The 9,522-nt window shown below is 30.9% G+C and overlaps 1 long non-coding RNA gene across 1 annotated transcript; it reads right to left on the bottom strand.

Annotated features, from left to right (window-relative positions):
• Positions 1 to 1,886: 1,886 nt before the first annotated feature.
• On the bottom strand, positions 1,887 to 4,328 carry LOC138313720 (uncharacterized). Its single transcript, XR_011207251.1, has 4 exons — positions 4,120 to 4,328; positions 3,329 to 3,390; positions 2,959 to 3,045; positions 1,887 to 2,297 (listed from the first exon to the last, which is right to left on the bottom strand). It is a non-coding gene; the product is annotated as an uncharacterized lncRNA (long non-coding RNA).
• Between the last annotated feature and the right edge of the window lie 5,194 nt (positions 4,329 to 9,522).

Here is a 9,522-nt window from a genome sequence, read left to right on the forward strand (position 1 = left end):
ATTAAGAGCAAAATTGTTAATCGGGTAGTCTAATGTGTATAATAATAATTCGTACATGACAGTAACTAATTTGCCATCGCGTATTAATTTTAATCGGTCTTCGCTGCAAGATTCGTCCACCTTCGACCCGGAAGAGATATCCACTGACATCACATTTTATTTGCATCATCGACTGCTAAAAATGTAAGTAATGTATTAGAAAACATTTTGTGTGTCATAATTTACATGCCTGGATATTGTATTTCATTAATTATACTTTTGCGAGATCCATTTCTATCGCACATTTTCGCCATCCAAAGTTATCGCCATGACAGTTGACTGATGCTGTTTATCAACATTCAGCTCATAGCTATGCGCCTATTTTACATTATATGTAAATTAATGACGATATTTTTTGTTATTGGCCCAGTTATGAATAACCCATACCGAAAAAAAGTACAAAAAAAGTAGGAAAAAAAAGCACAAAAAAAACACAAAAAAAGTATACTTTTAGTGACTCAATTTGGAACCGTAGTTACAACCCGGTTCCAAATTGAGTCAAAAAAAGTACTAAAAAAGTACAAATAAAGTAGAAAAAAAGTAGGAAAAAAATACAAAAGTAGGAAAAAAGTACAGTCTACCAACCATGTGTACTTTTTTCGTACTTTTTTTGTGCTTTATCGGATAGACATCTAGAGTACTAAAAAAGTACAAAAAAAGTACAGAAAAAGTACAAAAAAAGTACACAGGCATGTTGTATACTAAAATCTACTTTTATTGTGCTTTTTTTGAACTTTTTTTGTGTTTTTTCGGGTAGACATCTACAGTACTAAAAAAAGTACTAAAAAAGTACAGAAAAAGTACGAAAAAAGTACACAGGCATGTTGTAAACTAAAATCTACTTTTATTGTGCTTTTTTTGTACTTTTTTTGTGTTTTTTCGGGTAGACATCTACAGTACTAAAAAAAGTACTAAAAAAGTACAGAAAAAGTACGAAAAAAGTACACAGGCATGTTGTAAACTAAAATCTACTTTTATTGTGCTTTTTTTGTACTTTTTTTCAGCTTTTTCGGGTAGACATCTACAGCACTAAAAAGTAAAAAGTACAGAAAAAGTACAAAAAAAGTACACAGGCATGTTGTATACTAAAATGTACTTTAATTGTGCCTTTTTTGTACTTTTTTTGTGCTTTTTCACGTAGACATCTAAAGTACTAAAAAAGTACAGAAAAAGTACGAAAAAAGTACACAGGCATGTTGTAAACTAAAATCTACTTTTATTGTGCTTTTTTTGTACTTTTTTTCAGCTTTTTCGGGTAGACATCTACAGCACTAAAAAGTACAGAAAAAGTACTAAAAAAGTACAGAAAAAGTACAGAAAAAGTACGAAAAAAGTACACAGGCATGTTGTAAACTATAATCTACTTTTATTGTGCTTTTTTTGTACTTTTTTTCAGCTTTTTCGGGTAGACATCTACAGCACTAAAAAGTACAGAAAAAGTACTAAAAAAGTACAGAAAAAGTACGAAAAAAGTACACAGGCATGTTGTATACTAAAATCTACTTTAATTGTGCCTTTTTTGTACTTTTTTTTCAGCTTTTTCGGGTAGACATCTAGAGTACTAAAAAAGTACAGAAAAAGTACAAAAAAAGTACACATGCTTGTTATAAACTAAAAGCTGTATATTTTTGTGCTTTTTTTGTACTTTTTTAAGTAGATTAAAAAGTACAAAAAAAGTACAGAAAAAGTATCATTTTAGCACACAAAAAGTATACATTTAGTACAAAAAAGTACAGAAAAAGTACAATTTTAGTATAGAAAAAGTATCATTCTGGTACAAAAGAGTGCAATTTTAGAACAAAAAAAAAGTACAATGCTAGTAATAAAAACTACAATCTTAGTACAGATAAAGTATGGAAAAACCTTTATTTTGATAGAAAGATATCCCTTCAGTGCTATGAAAGTCCATTTCATGTACAAAACTAGATAAAGTTCAAAAGGTATGATCAGTGTTTGAACTTACATGTATAGGAAAACATGCGACATAAAATCCCCTAAATGCTCAATTTCAAATACATTTTTGCAATAACAGCACAGTCATTACTTAATAGTACATATATTGACAACTGATATGTGTTTTATATGAGACAAAATAACATGCTATAATTGATAAGTTTGGTCAAAATTCATGAGTCTTCAGTTTCTTAATTTGGTTCCTTTCTTCTTTGTAAAAATCAAATTTGAAATAATTAACATTTTGTGTCTTTTTGTGAACAGCATCTGTCTCTTTGTCAATACCATCTACTTCACTTAAGAGTCTGAAATGATAAAAAAGAAGACATTAATACATGTAGTTTTACATGTGTGTAGAATGTCTAATGTATATCTTTTATTTATCGTTAGAAGTCGGATATTCGTCACAATTTGTTTTGTTTTTTTCAATTGAGGTTTCTAATTAACAATCCTGAAAAAAACATTTCATATTCAAAGGACTGTAAATTCAACCATTGCAACTTTAATCTTAAAATGTATATCTCAAATATGGTCAAAGAGGATGTACATGTAGCGAGGCAGTTCAGGAAAGGTATAGGTTTTTTAATTCACAATTTATTCCCAGGTTAAGGAGGTGACAGAAAAGTCAAGAGTATTATGTAGCGGGATTGGGAAATTGGGTCAATTTCATCGGTGACAAGGTAGCTCAGCAGAAGAGAGAGCATTCGGCTAGTGGTCCGAGGTCCTGGGTTCAAATGCCGGTCTGGTCGCTACATTTTCTCCCCTCCTGTTACAATAATTGTGAATCAAAAGAAAACATGGACCTACACAATTTGTACCTTGCAACTGCCCAACGCAAGTTTTTAACTTGTAACACAGGAATATAAATAGGGGTTATAAAATGGAAGGCCTAAAATATATACTGACCAAATTTACCAAAAATTCTTCATAACAAGTAGAATTTGTATCAGACTAACACATTTTTACCTGCAGTGAGGTCGGCATGATGACTGCAGTTTCCATTCTTGGGACACCAATTTCATTTGTTGTATTTTCAGGCTTCAAGATCTTCATCTTCAAAAGGAATGAAAATAACTTTAGAAAACTCTTCATTTCTTCAAGGAGGAAAAAACAACCTTATTATGACAATTACACTAGATTTAAAAAAAAAATGTATTTAAATCCAAGGAAAATTAAAAATTTTAAAAATGCAAATTTCTAAACTTAAAATGGCATAGAATAATTTCCAGACAAAAATCGTAAATACCATTTGATAAAACGTAACTTACTCTTTTTTGGTCATCAATCACATACATAAATTGAGAATCACACTTAATACACATTTATTTCAATGTACCTGTTAAAGTATCTTCATAATTGGTGCACATGCAGCTCGGTAATATTCATGATCAGCCAAACCTGGAAATAAATGTATTCTGCATGATGACATATGGTTAATATTAGGATATATACTATTGAATGATTGGATATATATCACTCAGATTGCATGGAAAATTAATTCAAATGATATACAAAGATTACAAAATAAAAATTAATTTGATATAATTATTCTTTCTCTACATTTTCCCAGCTTTAAGTATGCAGCATCAAAAATAAATCATTTACGTTTTTTCTTTTGGAAATTGACACAATTATATATACAGTACACAAATAACTATGGTAAATAATTAAGATAATCGGTCGTGGTAGATCTATATATTCTATCTCTCAAAATTTCAATGATTAAAATACAAACTTATTATCAGGTGTATACGTATGTAAAACATGAATCTTTTGAAAAATTAATTAATATACGAGCCTAAATATATGAAAAATAATGCAAGAAATTTATAAAATTATTTCCTAGATCCAGAAGATGAAATTAAATTTCAAATAAGTCATTATGTATATGCATTGACTGAAAAATATTCATTAAAATTAATGCATACTTAATCGTTAATTTCAAACAATTCTAATTTACGATCGGGATGGAAATACCCACCCGCTTGGCCATCATAAACAGCTGGCGTGATTTACATCTTGCATATCCCATAGCTGGACAGAATGATTTTATCATACAAACATTTTCAGAGAAATTACGGTGAACTTGCATTTCCGAGTTTGCCATGTGATACCGGTGATACCTACCAATCGGTAATTTAAACACAGCCATATACTGTAACCATTGATGTACTGAAGAACTATTCTGCTGTCCCCGTGAAGTCTATGTTCTCCAGTGTATCAGAATATAAGCATGGTCAACATCGGTTGTAAGCCCAGCAGTCTGTGTGTGTTTGTTTACATTTAGCATTCAGACATTACGTAAACAAACATGGCTGCCGATCAGCTGTTTTAAACACACGTGCCGGTGTTTCCCGCGCTGAAATAATCACGTGACTAACACATATGTGTCAGAAGGAATGTCGTGGCACACACTCTCTAAACAAAGAACTCTCCCTTCCGACAAGTTTTGTTGTTAATACTCGATATAGTAAATAGTTATCAAGTATCATGTTGTTTTAATTGGATTGTGTTCCACGTAATATAAATAATAAGATAGACAGCACATGTACGACAACTTTGTCTATTGTATCAAGAACAATTTCCGGCATGTCGTGAATAGATCGAGATTTTTAAAGATTACAGAGGACTTCGTTTGGGATCAGTCTGAGGAGGATTTTATCTGTAAAATGTCAATTTATCATTGCATAAATATATCTAAACAACATATTCTTTGTGGTGGAATATCACAGCTATCAACCGATCTCACCTTCACGAGTTTATAAGGACCTCATGACCGTGCCATTGGTATTTTGTTGATTACAGTTTGGACCTTTTCAATCTGGCTTTCTGTGAACTGATTTGCAAGCCATATTAGTTTGAATAGCAGGCGGCTGCACAATGTGTAAATAGATTGCCAGTGCCCTTGTGGCTAAAATCATGTACACGTATCAAAGTTCAAAGGCAAAATGTACACATGTTGGTCTATCTAGGATCGTGCCTTGATTTATGTCAGAATAGATAGTGTTAAGATTGATTTGTTTATATTAGAGAAAAATATAAATATGTAGTATATTTCAACGTACTTGCAATGATTAAAGAATTCTTTAACAGCAGAAATATTCATGATTAAAAAATAAATAGTGAATTGATCAAAATATAATGTATTCATGCAATTAACATGCTCCACAACATGAACTAAACTGTTTAGGGCGATATTATTTATTATTTAGCTATATTGATCAAAATGAAGTCCATATTTTATCATAAAATTGATAATATAATTGATTAATTAAGTCATAAAACCAATGCACCGTATCTGCATGGTAATTTTATCCTTTTTAGTGGGTTTTTTTTTAATTCACATACATTTTTAGTTCCAAAGAAAGACAGTGTGACAAAAAAATAACTGTAATACGTTATTGTATTTTCACAATCCATGAGAAAAATTCTAAGTTCCAAAAAAGTACAAAAAAAGTACACTGGTATTTTCTCAATCACAGAGAAAAATTCTAAGTTCCAAAAAAGTACAAAAAAAGTACACTGGTATTTTTTTCTCAATCACAGAGAAAATTCTAAGTCCAGAAAAAGTACAAAAAAAACACACTCGAAAATTTCTAAGTCCAGAAAAAGTATAAAAAAAACACACTCGAAAATTTCTAAGTCCAGAAAAAGTACAAAAAAAACACACTCGAAAAATTCTAAGTCCAGAAAAGTACAAAAAAAACACACTCGAAAATGTCAAAGTCCAGAAAAAGTACAAAAAAAACACACTCGAAAAATTCTAAGTCCAGAAAAAGTACAAAAAAAGTATACTTTTTTTGGGCTTTTTGTAAAAAAGCTCAAAAAAAGTAGCATAAAAGTAGCATAAAAGTATACTTTTCTGTACTTTATTTTGGTATGGATGAACTGGAGCTAAAAAGTTTTCATCCATTTTCATATTTACACCAATTTTTAAGTACATTTTCACTTGCCTATTTATTTTCAGAAGAGTACAGATTTGATAGGAATTTTTAGCAAGAACATGTAAATTGCATATAAAGATTAAACAAATATTTGGTATTGAATTGGTACCAAGCAGATTTTACACTACCATTTACTTATAATCAGCTTACCGTAGCAACCACTAACAATTTTACTGATTTCACAATTTACAAGCATGTTTAATGAAATTTCAGTACTAGCATTTTATTTTCGTTTGAAACTGGATCAATACAAATTATAAAGACAGTTTAAATAATTTTTAATCTACATGTTTTTGGACACAATAGGATGTAAATTAGACAACCAACTTTAGTTTTCCATCCCACTTAATTCACATATACGTAGTGCCTAAATGTAAAATTTGTGGAAGGGACCGAGACGGAAGTAATATGGACCATTAAAGTAATCACGCAGGCTCATACAACCAGTTGATTACATTTGCACATTGGGTTTTTGACAATACATCAAACGTTGAATTTGCCCATCCTTGTTACAAATCCAAACTACCGCTTTGAAAAATTTGTTTTGCAAGGTTTACTGGGAGTCCAGTTACACACTAAGACCCCCTATATCACAAACAAATATCAAACGTGGCAATATATAAGTAAACTAGGTATTACTAAATATATGACACATGTCAATAAAAAAAACATAGTTAAAGACTGTAAAACATACTTAAACTTTAGCAGTCACATTTTAGTGCTAATTGCTTTAAATAATCGATTTGTTAGTAGCGCATATCAATTATTGCAATTGGGTGAATATGAAAGGAAATATCCTTTTACAATACATAATACCTGCTGTATATTGAAATTTGTGCTTTAAATTTTTAAACAGCTGCGAAAAATACCAATAAAAGTAAAAAAACTACACGCTAAATACTGGTAATTTTGGAGTAATTACATTATCTAAGATCAAGCATTTATAAATGTAACAAATCAGTAAAGGACAACTTTCAATGCACAATCTAAATAGTGACGGTTTTATTTGAAAGCAACAAAACAGTACAACTTAAATACCTCATGTAACACCAAAAACAACACGTTGGATTTACCACAAAATGTGCAGTGTGGGGGTGACGTTTCTTTATCCTGGTGACGGTTCATGGTAATGCATTTTGTAACTTTGTCAGGCGTCTCGCTCAAAGGAGAATCTGAAAACAATAAAAAAAAAATTTTTAATTTTCTAACTTGACAAGGGAAGGGAGATAACTCTCAGCTATAGTGTCATGTATCAGCTGCTGTTACATTTACTGAACTTGACTGAGCTGACTACAGGTGATCAGATACTAAGTTATTAAAGCTATTGTGTAGTACGTCTCTATACATGTGTACTGTTTAGCTGTTAAATTTGAAGGGCGTAAAATTTTTGTGGCGGTTTTATTTCTTGAATCATCAGTGTAGAATTTTAAAGCATATTCACATGATATGAAGTGATATGTAAACAATGACTTTTTTTGCGCAATATTGAAGGTTTTTAAGTTAATACATTACAGAATAAGGGTTTTAATCTGTAAAGTAGTTCAAAGGTCCAAAGTTTGAGTACTGATTTAGGACTTTTTCTTTTCCTCAACCATTTTATATAGCATAACTAGTACAGAACCCAGAGTACCGAACCTGGGTAACTAAATTTGTTCACATCTAGACAGGTGAAAACCTCGCCTGTTACACTTCTATAAATCACAGATTTACTGCATTTTTTACATTCACGCTGCTATAAGGAACATGATAAGATTCTCAACTGATTCAATATTTTCTGCTTTTATTTACTATTTCTCTTATCATGTTTTCTCAATGGCATCTAGTACTTTTAATTTACCATGTGGGATGACCTTTGACCTAGTATTTATAGCCATGTACCATTATCTAGTGTATTCCGCAAAAGTCCATTAATTTTTTTAGGTTTGATTTTGAATGAATCATTAAATTATATTACATCAGAACCAACTTACTGTCCCAAAAACGATACAATAGGTAAATAATTTAAATTTGTTAATGTGTCGTAATAAATACGTTTTTCAAGAATCTTAATTCTTATTCCTCAGGGATAATTACAGTGAAATTTCGGGGCCGTTTACATAGGTGAAATTGTGGGGACCGCAATGCACCCTGGGAGAGATTGGAATCAAAACTCTCAAGGTTTTGTTTTATTAGTTTAGCGTCCTATTTAATAGCTAGGATTACTTAATGACATGCCAGGTGTGTTGGGGGAGGAAAAACCGAGTACTCATCAGAGAAAAAAATAATGACTAACTACCAGCCAATATCTGGCAACTGCACCAAACCAGAGGTGGAAATTGTGGTAATGTAATGTGAACATTTTAACCACATAGATAATGCGGTCCCTGAAAAGTAAAGGAAAGGTATGTGAAATGACCTTTAACCTTGATGACAACATACCATTAGGATCAAAGGACATGGTGGATACAGCGTCTGAAAATTCATCGTTACTGTTGATGAGTTCGTTGGATGAGGATCGAACCATCACTGCACAGTCAGATTCCTCTGTAAAGAAAAAATTCAAACAGATTGAAACAAGAGCCATACTGGACATTTAACTCAGTTAATTTTAAAAATATTTTTCATACATTTTGTTCATTTTTGTTTTTAAGAAGGAATAACCTCAATTAAAACATTTTCTTTCAATGTGCGAGGGGGTTAACTAAATCATAAGATTAACTTTCTCACCACAAAGTACTGAGTTGAATGAACTAATGCCCAATACATAGGATTCAAGATCCCAAAATGATGTGGGTAAAGCATGATTAACCATCAATTAATCAAACCACCGTCTTGTAATATGCAGCGTCATATTTTGACACAGTTTATTGACATCACAATCACCCAGAGGTGGGACCTATTGATGATAAATCATACTTTAACCATATCATTTTAGCAAATTAAAACTATATTACAAAATTAACCATGATGTGAAATAGTTAACTAATGTCACATCATAATTATATTTTAACGTGGTTGAATTGTTCAAATCAACATGGAGTATAATGCAAGACATTTTTCTCTTCCATTTACATGTCATTTTTATTAAAAATTTAAATATACCGACAGATCATTGTATTAATCTTTGAACAATATGGTGAAATCGTGTTATATATGCCTAATTAAACACAAAAAAATAATATTATGTTATACATTGGGGTTCATGAGACTTCATTACCATACAGAATTAGTGTCATGATTACTCAGACAATCATTTTTGGAAGTCTTTTATCAAACTATAGTCTACTTTGTATGAAAAAAAATACCTGCTCATATTTACATGATAAATAGTAATTTGTCATATTTTAATACATATACGTAATTATATATTTTAAATTGGTCTTCACATAGTATAAAATGGTCCCCTACTAATGCTAAAATTGTGATAAGCAGAATTGAAGCAATGCTTACATAATCATATCATTTAAAAGTTCACAAGATGTCACAAGAATATGGTTTCAATAATTGCTCAGTTGTGCCCATTCACCTTGTTAAAGTATGTAATATGTGATAAAGCAGATGATTAGTTAATTGTTTCCAGTAAAAGAAGTGCATGCATGCATATGAT

This window comes from Argopecten irradians, unplaced genomic scaffold, assembly GCF_041381155.1.
Source record: "Argopecten irradians isolate NY unplaced genomic scaffold, Ai_NY scaffold_0866, whole genome shotgun sequence".
NCBI lineage: Eukaryota > Metazoa > Mollusca > Bivalvia > Pectinida > Pectinidae > Argopecten > Argopecten irradians.